The 20,700-nt window shown below is 40.2% G+C and overlaps 1 long non-coding RNA gene across 1 annotated transcript; it reads right to left on the bottom strand.

Moving 5' to 3' along the window:
• Positions 1 to 11,263: 11,263 nt before the first annotated feature.
• Positions 11,264 to 20,491, bottom strand: LOC113032692 (uncharacterized). Its single transcript, XR_003273918.1, has 3 exons — positions 20,164 to 20,491; positions 19,293 to 19,399; positions 11,264 to 12,056 (listed from the first exon to the last, which is right to left on the bottom strand). It is a non-coding gene; the product is annotated as an uncharacterized LOC113032692 (long non-coding RNA).
• Between the last annotated feature and the right edge of the window lie 209 nt (positions 20,492 to 20,700).

Below are 20,700 nucleotides of genomic sequence, written 5' to 3'. Positions count from 1 at the left end.
CAGACCACCCCGACTCCGCAGCAGCAGGGAGGCCCCACACCCCAGACCGCAGTCGGACGGCCAACTCCTCCTACTAGCCCTCCCGCTCCAGCAGGCCGCAGAGAATGGGGGTGAGAGAAGACTCCAAATCTTTAATCATTTCAAATGGAAGTGCATTGTTTTTTTTTTTTTGCACCCTCTCATTGCAAAAGGATGAATATAAAGCAATGCAAAACTCAGCACTGGTTATCATCCATAACACAAACAGAACGTTCTTGGCAAGTGTACAGAAAAAAAAGAGTATGATTACAACAAGGACACAAAGACTGTGTCCATCCATTGCTTTCATAAGAGAAATAAAAGTGATGTTGGACTGGATATATTTATTAAGTAGGGACTGGAATGGATAGTTGAATGAAATCTCTAGCTGCACTGCTTGGAGGAGATCTTCAATTATAAGTTTGAGGGTCTATTTCTCACCTGTTTTTGGATTTTCAAAATAAACGCAGCGTTTAAATGCTTTAAAAAGCATCAGTGATAACAAATTTGAAACAGCTTAAAGTTCCGTGCCTTTATCTTTGCTTTTCCCTTACAGGAATGACTGAATTAATTTCACTTTTATTCAACAGCTTCTGACAATCGAAGGCCAGAGAATTGTTAATACAGTGTGATTGCAAATACCAGGATGAAGGCTATCTAAAAATGACCATCCACCCTGGCAACTAACAGGCCTGTCAGGAGTTTGCATAGACATTTAAGACTGCTAGTTTAAAGGAAGTTAAAAGCACAATGAACTGAACACCAGATAATTATGAAGAATAAACAGTTGCTGAGATATCTGCTGAAGTTTAGCATGCTATCGTGCTAGCATCATCTCATATCCTTGCATGAAAAAAAACATTTGTAAGACAGAAGCGCTGCCCAGAGGTCATACTTCTGTTTTCCACAGTCCATGATCGTGCCCTCTTTCCAGTCATGTTAGAGGACGTTACTGAACTGAAGAGTAGGTTGGCTATTAGCTGGTTAATAGTTTATGCTGTAGCACTGTCAAAGTTGGAGTCAATAAGAAACTACAGGGCACTCTTTTAGCATGAGGTTACAGAGCTACACTACAAGTAACAAACAAACAGTCAAACATCTGTTGTTACTTGTAGTAAAAAAAAGTAAAACGTACTAAAATAAAGTCTTTAACGCCTTAAGAACTAAAAGATCACACCATTTTAATCAAGAGCTAGACGTTTTCTTGAAAGAACAATTCACACGATGTTTAGCTATGCCACTACTGGGCCCTATGGACAGCAGTGTCTGTCAGTCAGACCGCCACAGTCTTTAATGTGAATTATCTCAGCAACTATTACACTAGCTGACCAGAATGTTCACAATCACCACACGATGAATCCCCCTTCCCCTATTTTCCCCTCAATCTACCATTATTGGGTTTATTCTGAACAAAAAGGAACTCTAATATGTCTCATGATCACATAACTTTAATTTTTTTTTTTAGCTACGTTGCTTCCACATGGCCGTAATGCAAAACTATGGTAAATGGGCTGGTTCTTATGTGTATCAAAGCACTTTACACAAGTTGCTCTCTATGCTCTTTCTATGTAAGTGCTTTCTATCCAACATTCCCACTCTGACAGAGAACTTGGGGTTAGTATCTTGGCCATGCAGGTGGGAAGAGATGGGGATCAAAGCTCCAACCTTCTGATTAGTTGGTGATCTGCTCTACCACCAGAGCTACAGCCAACCCCAATACTAACATGCTTTGCATTGAAGCGTCAATATAAAATTTGAACATGTATGCTTACGTGGTAATGTGATGTGACCAATTCTAGTCCTTCACTGCATCTGATAATTCTTAAAGATAAAAATAATAAGAGTGAAAGAAGTAAAACGAGTAGAAAGAAAGACAGAAATTATGCTTTGACCCTTTTATGATTCATGATTTCAGCAGTTTACAAAAATAAAATTGTTGTGTGTTATTTGACCTTTCCTTATATTCAGTGTTGCACACCATAACAGGTTCAACTTGCCCACACAATACTGAAGAGCCCGATTTTTCCTACTGGCAAAAACAAAATAAAGTTTAAAAAATCTCAAGGCTGCCTTATTTTTTTTGGAGAATAGCAAAGGAATTTTTAAAAATTTCTCTTCAAATCACAAACATCTCTCTCGCAGTTTTGTGTTTTTTTTAATGGGTTTATGCGTTCTCTCACCCCAGTTGTTGCGTTCCTTTGGTCTGTTATCATGTCTCTCAAGACCAGCTGTTCACACCTGCCCTGCCTTCCTGTCTGCCGGAACACCTTGGGTGTGTTAAGCCCTGAAAACACCATGCAAAATCTTGCTACAGTGTAAGACCTGACAGATGCGTAAACGACTTGATGCTAAGTGTATTTCAGATTTTTATTGTCACAGTGGAAAGTGCAGTGCTTTAGGATAACTCTATCAGGTGGTAGCTCGATCAAAGCATTGGGCTGAGTGAGTGTGCCTTCATTAATGTGTCAGGACACCCAAAATACAGCTTTCCTTCTCTAATGTCTGGTTTTATTTGACCAGGTTTTGAAAAATTGTTTCTTGCGATGTCTGCCTAAATCCCAATTCAGTGGGTTCACAATTGCAGAACTCTGAAAACACTTTTGGAATTTTCAAGTAAGTAAAAAGTTCCGATGAATACTGTTCACGAGAAGGTAATTGGAAGATTTTCACAGGGCAGACCTTTCATTTATATTTTAAAGTTTTTTTCTTCAATTCTTTAGTCATCATGAATGAAATTCCATCCCTTTCCAACATACGGGGGTTGCAGCAGGCACTCAGATCAACACAAAGTTTTTGTGCAGTATCGTTGAACCAGTGGTTTCATGTGTATCCCAACATCAACATCACAGTTCAGTTCGGCTTCATTTATACAGCGCCAAATCACAACAACGGTTGCCTCTAGGTGCTTTATATTGTATTGTAAAAACCCTACAATAATGGAGGCAATAGAGAGAGATGCACAATCCAGGTGTCGTTTATAAAGGACTCCTCTCCAAGAAGTCCGCCTCAAAAATCTGAGGCAGTTTCAAAATTTGGCCCTGAACATTTTAGGTCGGTTTAAAAACACATCTATTGATTTCTCGACGGAAGATCTGATCTGAGTAGCTGTTCTGCTCAGATCGAGGACAAAGTAAATCCCCGCTAGACGCACGTAGTCTTGGAACACCTACACAAATGGCATTCAAATCCAGCTCCATGATGGCAGCCACTCAGTTATGTGTAAAAGAGAATCAATAGCACGAATAAAACCTGCAAGGAACTGGGTCAGAATCAGCACAGACACCAAAGAGCAACCTGGTCTCCAGGAGCCACTGGATGAAGCACACAACAGCTTTCATTACCGAATATTAAGAAATAGGTTTTTCTTCAATACCATTAATGTTTTATTTATTTTATTTTACTGAAGCACCTGCCTTTCCCACAAGCACAGACAGGCAAAAAGAAATACTAGCATAATGTGATGTTGCTGTTTTGTTATTTCAAGGCCACGGCCCACGTTTTTTTAATGTTCACCAGTCTGTAAAGGGAAGAATCCACTGCTGAGACTTTTTTAAAAAAAAGCATGTAGCAATAGAAGTGTGTTTTCTGCACAGCTGAATATTTCAGCATACTGTTATTTTTTGTTGTCAAGCATGGCTGCTAAAACAAATCATGTCTCTGAAAAGGACACAGCGAATGTTTGTCTCAGTCTCTCAACGTGACAGAGCTGATGTTGCCTGACTGCTCTACTGCTGGCAGCTGGCTCTCCTGGAGCAGGTAGACCAGGAAATGAAAGCAGGTAGAGCCAGCATGCACAACTGGTCAGACAGAGCTTGAAAGAGATCAAACAAATAGAATCGTGTGTGCACACCACCTAGCTGTACAAATGATGTCTGCAAAATCATGTAGCAGACGAGCAGGCCTCATAGCCATGACGGGAGTCTGTCAGCCGGCATGTCAAGTGAAAGAGTGACTGCAGGCAGCTTGCTCTCCTGGAGCAGGTAAACCAGGTAGAGTAAACACACACAGCTGGTTTCACAGAGCTGCAGAGAGAAGAAATACACACATGTGAGAAGACATACATAAAGGAGCGCAGAAAGAAAATGATGCATGTTGACATGCACGCACATATCTGTAGGGAGTTGCACAAAGAGGTAAAAGGAGGGACACAAATTGTAATCAGAAAAATGGATAGATGGACGAGCATGAGATGTACAGCCAGTGAAACAAGCTGACAACTTTGGCTCAGTCGGTCAAGCAGGCAGACTGCTGTGTGGGAGTCCACTTCCTCAACTTAAGTCAGAGAGAGACTATTAATCCCTGATCACGGCCCAGCTTGTCAGTTGTGATATCAGCAGGTAGAAGGTTTAGACTGTGGCACACCAGCTGTGGCCCACTGGTACCCTCTCCTCCTCTGTCCCTCCACCACTTCTGCAACACAAACACATGCTAAACAGGGCACTGTCTCCACCGGCTCCCACATTCAGCTGCAAATGAGCCTGCTCAGGGCCCCCAGCCCCGTTTGATGTCATGAATAATGAGGATGAATTTTCATTTGCGCAGGTTTCTGAAAACTATAATGCCTATTGTTTAGTCTTCTCACATCAAGCAGTCAGCTCTGTGAGCTCGGGAGTCTGTTTATGTGCAAGTTTCAAATACACATTAATGACAGGTTTTAGTGAAGATATTGTGGCTACGTGAGACTGACTGTGCTACCAAGTCAAATAAACTGTGGTCTTCTTTTGATGCTCAGCATGTTAAGCATCAGTGCACACACAAGGCTCCTCCTTGACATGATGGACATCTGATGAAGTGGATGTGAAGTCCTGCTGGCAGCCTTCTCTCCCTGAGCAGATGAACTAAACTTAGGAGACGTACACACGTGATTATAAAGAGCATGTAGGAAGAACACCAAGCTCACAAAAAACTAAGGTTGCTGTTAGTGTACTAGCTGCTGGTATACGCACACACCCACAAACCTGAATGTCTCAGAAGAGAGAGAATACACAAGTCTTAAAAACTAAAATTACTATTGGTAAAATGACAAATGTGTTATAATAAGTCAAAGTCAAAGTCAAAGTCAGCTTTATTGTCAATTCTGCCACATGTACAGGACATACAGAGAATAGAAACTACGTTACTCTCAATCCCTAGATAAAATAGCAAATGAACATTTAAATATAAGAGTGATTAAAAATGCAAGTAAAATAATTAAAAAGTAAAATTTAAATAAATAAATACAATACAATTTTTACATATAACAAGAAAGCTATACAATATACAATATAATGAGTAAATGACATTGAGTGCAAACCAGGCAGAGTAGTGCAAATGGGCAAATAGTGCAAATGGAGATTTGGTAATGTACGGTAAGAGATAGTGTAACAGTAATAATAGATATAAAGGAATGTTCCAAACACAGACAGCATAAAAGACGGACATAGAGTAGTTCTCGGGTCTGAAAAGTGAATCCAATATTAAAATGAAACCTGCCCTTTTTTTAAACGACTGTCACCATCACTGTGGTTGCAAAAAAACTTGCAAAAAAGTATTTTGGGCCCGAACTCAGTAATTACTTTCCCACTGAGTACACAGGCTCAGTTTTATTTAAGATGATACTAAAAAAGTCCATTTTGCAAATTGTGGTTGTTCTAAGTGTCAAAAAGGAAGATTAGCCTGTCCTCAGTTTTCCGATGTCGTAATGTAGGAACGTGTTGGGTGCCCGAAAACGTAATATGTTGACGATTTGTCACCTGGTGTAAAATGTTACGCTATGGGAGTGAGAACGTGTTGTATCCTGAATGGATAAGGATTTGTGGATAAGTCCTCAGCCAATGAAGCAGCATCTTTATAGCCATATCCACTCCTGATTCTGATTCTGACCCCCCAATAAAATAGTGAAAGCACTGAAATTGAGGCTTTCCATGTGAGACTTCTGCAAACCAGTGGGTGATCTCATGGTTTCTGTGTCCATCTAGGTCACGCCTTAAAACCCACTTTTATTCCTTGGCTTTTAACCTCAGTGAGACTTAGTTTCTTTTTTTAATGCAGTAGTTATTTAATTAATGATTTCACTCTTCTTTTATTTGTTTTTTATTTATATCTTATGTAATTTTATTTTACAGTTCCAATGTACAGCACTTTGTGTCAGCTGTGGTTGTTTTAAAGTGCTTTATAAATAAAGTTGATGATGATGATGATGATACCATGGTATCTAGGTCCAAACTCTGAGGTCACCTCTAGATTTAAGCCCTGACTTTGGAGCAAGACCCCAACTGAATATACACATTTGTGAGTGGACCACTGTTGGCATTGGTATTTAAAATTAAAAATTGGTATTTAAAATTTAAAATAAATACCAATTTTAAATTTAAAATAAATAAGATATTACACACTACTTGGTACTTTAAAAAAATAATGCTATACACTACTTTAAAACTACCCAGGAAAAGTTATTTGTTGCACTACTCATTACACTGACATGGTGTGTGATGCAGTGTCGGAAAAAGGTAGAGGCAGAAATTGAGTCTACAGTGCCACTAGTGTCAGCAAACACTTAGCTTTTTCACTGGTTCTTGCTAGCTTTGTGCTAGCATGCTGTCTGCGCAGATGCTTGCAGAGACTCAATCTTGTGTCGCCAGCAGTGGATAGCTGTTTTCTGCTAGTGCACAGATTGGACCTTACCATTGTGCTCTTGTCCTTTCATGTTACAGAGAAAAATGTAATGTCCACATCGCCACTCCTCAACAGTGGTAAACTGCTCGACCACTCCTTCCTGCACATGAACTGAAGTCAGGTGATGCTAGCATAAGTGTGCAGGAAAAATGCTTGTGTGAGTTTTTTTCTTTCCACCTGCTCATCTTGCAGATAACTGAAGGTTTTTAAGACAAATAAAAAACTAATAAATGTAATGCATTACATTACTACATTAAAGTCAATGCTGTGACAATAAAGCAACTCTTCAGTGAATTCTGACTGAGAAAAAAATCTTCTCCTAAATGAGTTCTGTTATACCAAAACAAAGTGAAGACATTTTGGAAATAATGGGGCTGAACCGTGACAATCTGGACTGCGCTGTGGAAGAAGATGGATCGAACAGACAGGGAACAAGTGTGAGCCACAAAAGTAGCAGGTCTAGCTCTCATCGACTAACTGGCGGGTGAATAGTTGGATTTAATTGAAGCCCACAGGCTGCTACAAGTTACTATCGATAGACTGTTTATGTCCATAAGAGACTACGAGTTAACATATTATCTAACATCTGTGGTAAGTCATGGCTATATCAATGTGCTCAAACTAATCTTATGTGAATGGTATTTGACTGCCGAGGCAATGTTCACTGAGCTGAGGGTGAATAAGTTCTACTCCTAAAAAAGACTCTAAATATTTGTTGAATGTGGTCCATTGATTTCCTCATTACCCTCAGCCTACTAAACAACCAGGCGACTGCTAATGCACTAGTCATTACCATTTAGAGTACTGGCCAAGGTCTCAGAAGGCAAACCTTTCTCTTCGATCCTCAAGGGCATTCATTGCTGTGTTGTTGTGTACCCAGTGAGTGCCAAGTTTACTTTACAGACTGAAAATAACAGTAAACTGCTGCAGGAGACCTTTTGTTTCGTTTTGCATTTCTTTGGCTGTTCTGCATTGAAAACCATGCTACATTGTGTGGTGGCCCTGGCAGTTCAACACACTGCTGCCTAAGACATTACAGGCAAGTAGTCACAAAAAATAGCAAACCTAGTAAACACATTCCTCAGAGCTCAGTGTTCAAACATATTGTCTTCCCGGTACAGTAAACTCTTGTCAATGGGTTTGCATTTGCAGCGCCAAGCTATGTCTTGATAAGCTCATATTCAGCACGCTGCTCCAGCAGCTCTTTCAAAATTCAGACTTTAACTTGTGAAAAGATATGCATTACTCCGTTTATTTGGTTTTCATTTGTGTGTTTTATAAACTAACAAGAAGCACTCAGAGAGCTCAAACTTCCACCAAGCCAGCTCACTCCACCATCTCTTACCTACATATTAATTGTTAGTTGTTTTCTTTGTTCTTTGTTAATGTATGTATGTATGTAAAGAAGTTTGTGGTGCAGTAAAATAATGCCTGTTTGGGTTGACTTGAAAGAAAAGTATATGTGAAATGTGAAAATGAGAGCAGAGGTCAAATGTGACCAATAAAGTGATATTTAGAATCCAGGAACACCAGGATCGTTTCATAAATGTTGCCAATTAAAACAAAGACAGCAGAATTTTAAGCACAGTTTTAATACATAAAAGACACTTTATGAAACTTTGACCCTATTGACCTTGAAGAAGAGGTCAAAGGTCCAATGTCACGTAATCTTTAGATTCCCCATATCATTTCCTGTATGCCTATATATTGTCAGCGCAAACAATGGAAGTGAGAGTGACAAAGCTAGTTTTAAATATCTATATCTATCATTTTAACCTTCCAAATAATGTATCAACCTTGAGGTAGAGGTCAGAGGTCAAATGTGACACATTTTAAATTTTTATGCAGTACATTTTTTATGTTGACAACACGCACTACACTTTCAATAACCATAATTTGTTTCTAAGTTTTAAGGATTTTTTTGGGTCAGTTTCCAACCAATAAATCGTTGAGTTGACCTTGGAGACCTTGTTGGATGTAAGACAAATTTTAATGGATTGTTAATATAAAACCACTCTACACCCCTACACAGTTTTATCAGAGTTCAAGTAAACATTTTGTGCTCTTGTGTTTACCGACAGAATGACACGCATGCAAATGCTACCAAAACAATAGAAGGTAATTAGTAACTGAGACAACTGACATAATTATTAAGTAATTTTCATTACTGGCAAAAGGGGTTAGGTCAGGGGTCAGCAACCTTTAACACCCAAAGAGCCATTAGGACGCGATTTCCACACAAAAGAAAACTCTGGGAGCCGCAAATACTTTTTGACATCTAAAATGAAGATAACACTGTATATATTGTTTTTTACCTTTATGCTTTGTGTGAACAACTAAGGTGTGTTGCTTGTGAAATCCATGAAGTCCTACAGAGAAAATTACATTTGATTTATGTAATTAACACATTTTGAACTCTTAAAGAAATATAACAAAAGCAACTAAAATGATCCATGTAGCAAACAAAAACTGCTGTGAGCCGCCACCCTTATATCGCCTTTGGGCTTTAGGAGCCTTGACCTGACTTTTAACAAAATGATTGGGAAAAAAAGCACTATGCTGCAAAAAAAAATGAAAAATAGATATTTGCAAAATTCTGCCTAAATATGTATTTTACCTGGTTAATGTGTGTGGTGGGGTGCAGGGTGGACGCGCCTGAGCGGCACCCGCAATCATGCCTCGCCGCCTTAACGTCTGTGCCATCTATGCTGTTGTGTTGGTGGGTGTCGGGCTGTGAGCTGAAAAGCTGTAGCCGGCTGTATGCGTACAGCAATCGTGTGTGAAAAGTGGTAGATGCTGAAAAGCATGTTCATGGAAACATCGTCGGGTCTGCCGTGACATGTTTACAATGGGACTTCTGCTCCTGAACCTCTGCGCACAGCGTCTGCAAATCAGGGCTGTACGAAGTCACTTTCATCTTTACGCAGGACTGTAAGCTGTCATCTGTGAGGCGTGAGCGGTGTTTGTTTTTAACATAGTTCACGGTGGAGAACAGCTGCTGACATAATGTGGATCCGAAGATCCATAATTGGCCTATCTGGGGTTGAAAGTCTTGGTAAATGCATGGCGTTTTGGCGGGTATACCGGCTTCCGCGAGTGTGACGCTTATTTTGAGCGATGAAAAAAATAATAGAATATATATTTTTTTGTATTTCAATATCACAATAATCTTCCAATTTAGAACTACAAGTTAAAAAAGAACATAAATAAACATAAATAAAATACACTTCAGCTAAATACTTAAAAAAACAAATTTATTTTCCCAAACCACGCGGAGCCGCACTATAAGGACTAAAGAGCCACATGCGGCTCCGGAGCCGCAGGTTGCCGACCCCTGGGTTAGGGTTACATTTGAAATTACCTGTAAATCATGCATGTTACTCCCCCTATGCTTGCTCATATTCTATAGTGCCACCCAGAGCCCTCAGCAATTCTCAGTACTGAGCAAACATCTCCATGTTGTCTGCTAAAAGCAATGCCACGATGCAACACGTGAAAAATGGACTCGCTTGACAGTATTTTGGATAAAACTGCCAAACAGATTTAAGTACTAATTAAGTAAAGATGCCCCGATGCCATTGTAGATAGTTCTGATTCAAGTTCTGGTTAAAATTAGAAATAGAACTAAAAAAAGAAGAAGAAATGTGCTAATGAACTCTGACTCGAGTCAAAAAAGCCAGTAAAGCAGTACATCAAACTAGCACAAGTACACTTTATTAGTTTGTGAAAATATTTCCTATTTAGACTAATGCTGTATTCACACCATGAGTTACAAAACAGCCAAACTTTTCATCATCTGTGGGCTTGTATATCTGTGAAAGTGTAAAGAACATTTTAATAAATCCCGTAGTCATGCCTGCTAACATAACCTGATATTTCCCACTCATCTGACATTGTGCAAGTTAAGAATGATGCTTATTTCTCCTTATATGCATAGTTAGATAAAAAAAACAAACATACATACTAAAGTTGCAAATGACTGATTACATTTAATACATTTTTTGCCCTCTTTGTGATGCTGTAGTCGTTTCCTGTTTAGGAGTTTTTCCCTTTACACACCATTAAATATCTCACTAATATGAAAATGTGCAATCTGCTAACTCTCAGTTTCAAACAGCTCTTTACTAGGTAGAACTAGGAAATGGGAATAGAAACAAGTTTCTAAAATCCAGGTTCCCTGTGATTCATAACAGATTAATTGTTATAGAAAACTGATGGATTGAAACTTCACCAATATACAGTATAATTAACTTTCAAAAAAAAAGTAAGATAATACACTATTTACAACGGTACCATACACAGTATGTGATCATGGATATGGTTGGAAATATGCAATATAGCTTAACATAACTATTGTACCACTAGGTGCAGGGATTTAGGATATGCGCGCGCTTAAATGAACATTTTTTTTCTTTCCACATCTCCAGGAGACAATCATTACCAAACATTACAAAAGCTAACTATTTAAACCCTTGCTCCTATTGAAAGCCAATTCAGAGCGACTTAAGAAGAGGTTTTTTAAAAAAAGGAAGAAAGGGAGGAAAAAAGGAAACAATAGCCAATATAGACTTGGAGACAACGTGGAGAAGAGAAAGAGGACAGGAAAGGAATGACGGAAAAAGCTAAAGATGGAAAGAGTGAGAATAGTATAGAGAAAAAGATGGAGAAGTGAAGGCTCCTTTGGAGTGCACTGGGCTGTGAGACAGGCCCATTCAGTCCGATCTAAACACTGTGTCACACTGCGCATCAGCGCTCTCACCCGGGCAGCCAGCACTGTGGCCACAGACTCAAAGTTAACCAGTCAACTCCATTACAGTGCAGGGGGCGTGTACAGACCTGCCACACCAAAGGGATCACGCCGGCCAGCCAAGAATATTAATTGCTTTTAAATGAAGTGGAAGTCTCTTTATTGGGTGTCTGGTGTTGGTTTGTTATCTGCACGGCTGAAAAGGCCCCACTACTCTTTGGTCTCGCCGCCTTTGAAAGAGAAACTGACTCTGGATGAGGTCACTGATCAGTGGGGGCTATATACTCCCAGTGGGTTTTTGTGTGTCCTGCCCCTTTAACTACTCCCATTGTACTCTGCCCATTGTGTCCTCAATGCGTTGCGGTTAATAAACATATTTGTTAATGATGCTTCCTCCCAGGCGTAAATCCTGTCGAGTGTGTATTTATGTACTCATCGTGCGCGTGTTAAACCTGCAACTTTTGATAGATAAGGAACTGATGCATGCTGTGGTCTTTCACACTTCTTTTTAATCGCAATAGAATTTTAATGGAGAGTTGATACTGGCTTGATGTCGCTGTGCTCAGCTAACAGAGTGGCAGCCTGCTGCAAGGATGGGGGGGACAGACATCACGGGAGAATCTTGAACTTCTACAACCTGAAAGACAAGAGTCACATGATCAACAGAGCCAACTGAAGCTGTCTGTGAGCTAATTCTTGGCAGTTTGCTACTTTCTCTGCTTGTGTTGTAGGCTTGTCATGTGGTGTAAAACACAAATGCAGCTTGGAGAAACAGCCAGTAATTCTCTCTCTCTCTGTGTTGGTGTTAGAGGAAGATAGTTGCGACATTAACATAGTCTGATGAAGAATTAGAAAGTGGCAACAGATATAAGTTTCTAAAAAACCAACCTAATAATCATTTCCATTGCAGAGGTTTACACTGACGCATGACTAGGTGACAGTATTAAAAGGTTAAAGGCCTAGTTAAGTATTATTTTTTACTGACAATTAGCATTGATTATAAGATGAAGATGTAACATGTGGTGCTAAAATATTTTTTAAGATGTGGTGATTAATGTAGTAAAGTAACAAGTACTGCATTTTTGCGCTTTTCAGTAATTAGTAAAGAATCTACTTTAATGAATGTTAGATGATTCAAAAAGAGTCAAATACTTTGCAGTACATCGACACTGCCTTACATTCTTATTCTGTGTAATAGTTTGGCTAATGCAGCATTCAGATTAATAAATCTAAAGTGAAGCCTATGTGTAGTCTGCTGTACTAACACATTTATAGAGATCCAAACACTCAGTTGGCTATATTAATAGATAGTTTTTTTCATACTTTGACCTTTTAGTCCACACGGTATGAAGCTAGAAAGACAGTATCTAAAATAAAAGGTATGAATTTAGATTTTTACGGTAAAATTATTATTTTTTTTATCCCTTAGTTTGGTTTCTGAAAGGTATTTCAATGCCATAGAAGGTAAACAATAGTGCATCTTTTATGTGATGTTACTTGAACAGTGTCTGCTCTGTCATTTGTTTATTAGCTAGACCTGCTTACTTAGCTAGCGACTACTATGCTTACATGCTGAGCAACTAATGATTAGTGATTACAAATGAATTATGAATTATTTCTGAATAAATTTGCATACTTCTACAAAATGAGGTCAGCAAAACCAAAGGTTGGATTGGTGGTGGTCAGAGGGCCCGGTGGCGCCTGTGTCCGGCAGCCTCGCCTCTGTCAGTGTGCCCCAGGGCAGCTGTGGCTACAATGTAGCTTGCTATCGCCAGTGTGTGAATGTGTGTGTGAATGGGTGAATGACTGAATGTAGTGTAAAGCGCTTTGGGGTCCTATGGACTAGAAAAGCGCTATACAAATGCAGGCCATTTACCATTTACCATTGGTTTTCAAGAGGTCATCTGAATGCTCACGCAGGTTTCATTCATTTGATGTGCTCTTTTCTGGATTTGCATCACCCCTTATCTGTCAAACACATTATTGGACATTGCTCAGCATGGAGGTTTTCCCCAGCTGATAAAAAGGACTGAGTGCAGAAAGTTCAATATTTTCCTTCAAAAAAAAAAAAAAAAAGAAAAAAAGAAAAGAAAAGAAAAGGTCATCATCAAAAATTAAGTTACATCCATTTGATGTAGCAGGAAATAAATGATGTGGACATTTATTTCTAGTTTTAATGTGCATTTCAAATTCATGCATTCAGTTCTGCTTATAGAATGACCTGTAACAAAATGTAATGTAACAAAAGAAGCGTGGGTCCCACGTAGCGCACCCACTTTGTTATTACGTCTCACGGGTAACTCCTCGCCACCTGGCTGTGAGTAAATGCGTTTCCACCCGTGAGCCCTGTTGGAACTACTGGCTTCCGAAGCTCAAATAACGTACAGTGCATCCGCCTCACTAGTCCCCACTGAGCTCCGTGTCTGAGGCCTAGCAGGCTAGCAGGGGAAGAGGATAGAAGACATTATTTATAATTCCATGCGCCATCTCTATCTCTCTCTCAAAAGGGGCCCGAGCACCAAACAAAGCCCCGGTGCTAGACATCTCTGGAGATGAAGACGAGCTGAGGTTTCACATCCCTGTGAATAAGGTTAGATATTAATCCAGCTAAGAGAAGAAAAAACATGCTACAGGTTGCTTTCTAAGCTTCCTTTGTGGGAGTATTTCTTTGTGTTTCTGTGTGTCTGGCTTTTGAATAGGAACCCCCTCCTTCTCACTATGTCCATTGAAAAAAATTGGCTTCTAAATACAAGCTATTAGAATATTTGTGTAGATGAGTAATAAGTTATTAGTTGCAATTACTGGTCATCTATTAGTCTGGTATAATAGACTGATTAGGCAGTGGGCCTTTTAACTTCTGAAGAAGTAATTTGGAAGACAGCCTACCTTTGACAAGGCAAAGAAAGGCTTCCTTTATTCAGGCCATATCTAGCTATTGTACTAACAGACATGTTATAATGGGATTACTAGCGACTACAGTGGACTGATGAAATCAATGGCGAACGCATCATTTTGTATAATTCACAGGTACTGGAGATGAGAAGAGATTTTGGCTAGTGAGAGGGCACTTCAAACAGGATGAATAGGGAGCAGTATATGCATTACACAACCTATATTTAATGTAATTTACTGCCTATAGAAGACGATGGTGGGATTTTTTTTGTCCCTCTGTGTTTGTTTAGGATGACTTGCACAATTTGGGACTTTTAGGGCTTTTGGAGCCATCATCACCCCGGCATGTTACATTTTGGCCTGCTTGACAATGAAATGCATTTGACCTCGGAGAAATTGGAAGCACAGCCTCCTCTGTACAGGTTGTACTGGTCTTTTGTCAAAGAGGATGACAAAACCTCCATTCATATTCTGCCTGCGTTTTCCAAGGACGCTCCATTGTTGTTTTATATCCCTGCCTGAAATCTGTCATTATAAAGAACAATTACACCTCTTGTGGTCATGGTACTTGGACTTTCTTTGTTTTCATCCATCTTTCTCTTGGCTTCTTTGTTCTTTTTGGTCCAAGGAGAAACTGGTAAAGAAAATGTGGCGCTGTAGCAAGTAAACTGCTCCCACACATTTTTTGCACATGAAAAAAAAAAGTGTATCCAATACTAAGGGCAGCAGTGTGAGGGAGAACCTGCACTGCAGCACAAGGTGCTGTAATCTTGAGAACAATATTAGAGAAACAAAATTAAAGATTTCCCTGAGCATAGCATGACCAGTTTCTGCTCTTGAAGGCTGTGATGCATCACACAGATGGATTTCAGAGGTTCCTTATACCCCTCCCACCCTTCAGTTACTGGCTCAAGTTGTGCTTCCTGCCTCCTTGTTCACCAGTGGCCACAGATGGAGCACCATCATCTTTCCGTACGCACTTGTCTCCACTCTTTGTACCTCTGCTTCTTCCCTGCCTGTTGTTTATTCTAATGTGGTCCGAATGGAGCAGCTGGTGGTGACATGGGGTTGATTATGCTGTTCCCACAGTGACATTTTCAAAGGCGGCTGAGGAAGGCGCCGTTGTTGTCTGTGATCTGTGGATGACAGCCTTGCCTGTTGCACCAGCTCCACATTGACAATTGCATGGTGTGAGGGGAGCAGGGGCGAGCGTGCAGGGACGTGTGCAGAACAGAGCTCAGTTTGACCGATACGTGTTTTTAAAGGGAATTCAGACTACTGCTAGTCCATGCAAAGGATGCACAAGTGTGCATAAAGCTTACACCTATACCTTCAAGCCCACTAGCTCTAATCTGTTTAAAAGCATAGGATGATACTCTGCACACAAGCACAGAAGAGTGCAGCTAGTCACTCAGTCAGTCCAGCCCCTTCATTACAAGGCCCAGTTTGGATCATTTGGTCGGTAATTGCTGCCCACAAGTGAGCCACTCCACATGAATGGAAGTGCAGTAAAGCGTCAGCGGCCATGATCAGCGTCTGCTCCCAGGTAATAGCCTTTTCCCTCCCCCCTTTCTATCACTCCTTCCCTCTCCCAGGCTGCTACTTCTGTTGAATGAGAGGATAAAAGTAGTGAGGGTGAGGCAGAAGGCTTTTGGAGAAAGAGGAGGGGGCAGAGAGGCGGTGATATAGGCAATCCATAATTACCTGTAATGAGACTTTTGTCTTGGAGCATTATAGGGATGTTCTTGAAGTCACCCCGGAGGTGGTTTTCAGATGGAGGAAGAGCTGCACGCGCCTCAAGTCCTCTCATGCCCCATCTCATCCATATGTGCAGTAATAAGTAATTACTGAAGTCTCATTGAAGTCCATGTGGAGTATTCTCCGTCTCTTTCTCTCGAGGCAGATGAATACCCGCCACTCACCCATTACACAAAGTGACACTCCTGGAGATCCGACGTGTCATCTCAATCTTCCTCTTCAGTCCTACTCGTTCTTCTCTTCCACCCCCCTCAGTTTGAGAAAACAGCTGGCACCCTTTGATGTCTGACTGGCAGCTCACTGGGTCACCTTCACTGCTGCATCTGACAGGGTATCTATTCAAGCTAGTCTTGGGACGCTGAAATCATTTTCTGTATGGCACCATGATAGAAATTCTTATCATGGGCTTCCTGTGCTGCTTCCTAACACCTGGAGTGTGATAGTTCTCATGCAGGGACCAAAATGACAGAATTGCCTTGACTGTGACTTTGACTTTAGCCTATGGGTCAACATCAAAGATTCTATCAAGATGAGTTCTCCCACCAAAACTGGTAACTGTTTATTGTTTCCATTGTTGATGGATAATTCGTCACAGAGGAAGAGACTTTATTACTTCTTTTTTGAGGAAATAAGCTGCTGACTAACAGGCCTGGAACAGTACTCTTTGAAAAAAAAAGTCATAAAAAGTTGTGGGTTAAAGTTATTAAGCTAACATGTTAAAGTTGCTGATATGGAGCAGACGTGTAGACACATTAATATTCAGTAATTCATTGTTTTACGCAGTGTAGGTTTGGGGATTCCTTTTTATTGAGAATTGCAAACCCTCCAAACATTTGTAAGGCTAGCGCTGCTTACACTGTTATTAGCCTGCACCTTATCAATCATTGCCGTTTACTTTTAAACATGAATGGGAAATAAAATTTGGGCTAATATGAGCTGAAGACCAAAATATTGCCCTAGGAAGTTGCAAAACACTCCTCGGGAATCATTTTGTAGGTACAAAAATGTTACTTTTGATTGATTATAGATTCAACTGAGGAAATGGGCTGATAATAACACAGTGCATAAAGATACAATTTAGAGTTGACTTGTTTATAGGGTAGTGATAAGTGGCTCAACAAACAGATAACAGAAATTGTAAATATACAGAAGTATAAGCCTTTGACTTAAAGTGAGTGAAAAAGCAACCAATGTCCAAAGAAAAACTTTGAAAGATGAGGGAACACATCTAAGGACCACTTGAAAAAATGACAAGAAATTCATAGCAAAATCGAGAGAAATGAAGGGTGACTCAAGACTTCTGCACAGTACTGGAACTAAGGGTTAATCTTTCCAAGTGATCCTGCTCATCGCATGCGTGGTGATTTTATCTATTATCTATATAAAATGTGGGTGAGTGGAGCTTTAAGGAAACGTTTAAGCACATCTCAATAACATAGCCCTGTTGAAGCTCTGGTAATATGCCATTCTGAAATCTAATACAGTTTCCTGAATGGACGCCTCATATTTTCATAATGAGTCTTGAAGTACACTCACAACTCGTACAATAACACAATGTATGTGGTTTCAAGAGCTCATTTCCCATTATGTAAGCACATATCTATGCATTCCCTCTTAACCAATGAACTTGTTTTCAAGGCCTTGGCTTCTTGACATACACCACGAGGACTTACATTACTGCAACACAGTGGCAAATTCTAGTATAAATTAAAATTTTTGAAAGCTCCTGGAATAATGGCATCATTTGACCTGCCAGTACGGTGCACACCTCATATGGATATGAACTTGAAAATCAAGCTGAAGGGCTAAAGCTTTATTGTTTGAACCGATAAAAGATATTCATCTTAGCGCCGCTGTTGTGACACAAAGGCACTGAGAGGAATCTGAAAAATAACACGAGCGCAATGAGGGGGTCACCAGTAGGTACTCCAAGCTTCATCTCTCAGGTGGAGTTTTAAAATGAAGTGCTTTAATTGTGTGTGGGTGTGGTTTGAGCTCTTGAGACTTCTACCAGACTTTTTTGTTGCCAAAGCAGAAAGTGACCCCTGGTCACCGCACGTGCTTAGACTCACAGTCGCGCACACTCTCTCTCTCACACACACGCATTTGCACACGAACTAACAAAACAGCTGTGCGGGTGGGCCTTGTCGTTGGCTGTGCCTGTTTTGTCTTTCGATTGCGGGAACTTGCATTGCGGTGCAATTCTCAATGCATGTTCGAGAGCGATCGTGCGCGCCATGTGGATCAGTTCTCAGTGTCCACTCGGCGCTGGGACTAATTTGCATTCCTTTGTGCATGAATAAAGGACACCTATTCTGAGGACAGAGTTTACCAGCTGCCATCCAGGACTAGTCCTTATTAGAGCCCTGCTGTTCCTCTGAGAACGCCAACACATGTTCCACACACGCTGCCGCTCACACACTACCTACACACACGCACACTCAAGGACACGTGCACTCCCTCAGTTATAATCTGTGCACAAATGAAAACACACTAACACAGATGCACAAAGAAAAACAGACACACACTTTCCTTCCGGACAGTACAGATAGTGATTACAGGCACCAGTGGCAATATTCTGTGGTTGTCAATAACAGGGCAAAGGTCACTATCTCGCTCTCACACTCACACACACACACACTCATACACACACACACACACACACACACACACACACACACACACACACACACACACACACACACACACACACACACACTTCCATTCGGTTTACTCATATACTGCATCTTTGGAAATGAACAACTATGTCACCTTCAGTTTGGCTCAGTTTTTCAGTGCCCACAGACTTGGATGGAGTTATGGTTAAATCGAGGTAAGAGGCAGCACTCATCATTCCTTTTAGTAACAGAATAATACTTTCTTAGATAGACAAAAGCCAGAAAAACCCAGTACTCAAGGTTACTTGATTAGTGCCAACAATAACCTGCCATCCATGTTTTTCTTCCATTAAAAATCTTTAAAATGAAATGAGTTGGTAAAAGTTAAATACCAGTTATACAGGTATAAATACCAGGTAGCTAGCTGTTAGTTAAATATAAGAATGTAAAGGAGTGAGAGTTAAAGGATGATGAAAAATACATTTTTGAGTAAAGTAAATGGATTATACTGATAGTTGTCTTCTTTAAACACACATTGCGTAAGTTTTGGTGATTCTGCTGCTGGATTGCAGTTTAAATGGTTCTGAATGGCGATATGTACATACCCGTGCCATGGCGATGTCTGAACATGGTGCTATCCTCCATACAGTCAGCTCATCTCGGGTTTGCAGACACTCCATGCAGAAATCCAACCAGTCACACATTCTTTGTTCTGAATGAAATAGAAGAGATAATGCGCTATTGTAGGGTTTTCATCTTGCAATATACAGCACCTCGGGGTGACTGTTTTTGTGATTTGGAGCTATATGAATAAAACTTAATTAAATTGAACCTTAGAAGTGCTGAGTTTTTGCTTTAATTTGAGCATTTTCCCATGAAGATAGGCAATACTATGCGGAAGCTACAGCCCTTTAACACATAGTCATGGACTTGCAAGTGTCCAAAAGTAACTACACACTTGATTATTAACGTTCGCTGAGCAGCTGTGTATCTAATGGTTCCTAGATGGATACATGGATCAAGAAGGAGAAATCCAAAGGGAGCTCACTAATGACTTGTGCCTGTTAGCTTGACAACTAGAGCATTCAGTATGTCTATTTCTATACAAATATACTTCATATTCTGTAGTAATACTTAAAGATATGTTCATATGTTTTGTTGACAAAATGCAGCTTTTGTAGTTTTACTTGTGTACACACCCACAGTGGACTTTAAGTCAAATAATTAAGGAGTGATTAAAGAGCAGACTTTCAGCTTTAATTCAAAGGTTTTTGAAATAGACTTGCACTTTCTAGGAATTATAGAACTTTTTTTAGACATAGACATTTTCAAAAACATTTGGACAAATGACTAAAGAGAAATTTAATTTCCAGGTGAGCACGATCCTCCATTATTCCATGACAAATTAAGCAGACATAAAATCTGGAGTAATTCCAAGTGATGAATTTGTGTTTAGAAAGTTCACAGAAAACTCACAATAAAAGGTCCAAAGAGCTGCTGGACAGCATCGTGGTGGAGTGGCTAACACTGTTGCCTGTAACTGGGGGGACACTGGAGGATCTATTTTCCTTGGGAACTTGCAGATGGAGAAGGCAGATGAAGTTTCCAGGTGGTGGTGACATCGGAGATTAGATTGGCAGAGGATTCACAGGTTTTATGATCGATGGCCAGCTTAGTTTTTCTGGTAAGATCTTCCTTTTCAGATTAAACAACTCAGAGATTTCTTGGGTTGCAGTCAAGGATTCTTGATGCAGCCAAAGGGTAATGAATTGATGAGAGACAGGTGTGCTGGCTGGAACAGGAGGCAGGGGCAACCCTGGTCAAGACCTGAGCCCTGCCCAACCTGGATGTAGGTAGATAAAGTCTTCTAAGCATTATATGAATGGCTGATTTTCCTACACCTAGACACTATTAGGATAGTATAAGTATAGAATTCAGTGAGTGAATCTAATCAGCATCATCATCTTAAATGTAAATGAATTCTTACTACCTTTGGTGTAAACCAGTCCAATA

Source organism: Astatotilapia calliptera, chromosome 11 (assembly GCF_900246225.1).
Source record: "Astatotilapia calliptera chromosome 11, fAstCal1.2, whole genome shotgun sequence".
Taxonomy (NCBI): Eukaryota; Metazoa; Chordata; class Actinopteri; order Cichliformes; family Cichlidae; genus Astatotilapia; species Astatotilapia calliptera.
This window is presented reverse-complemented; position numbering and strand designations above follow the sequence as displayed.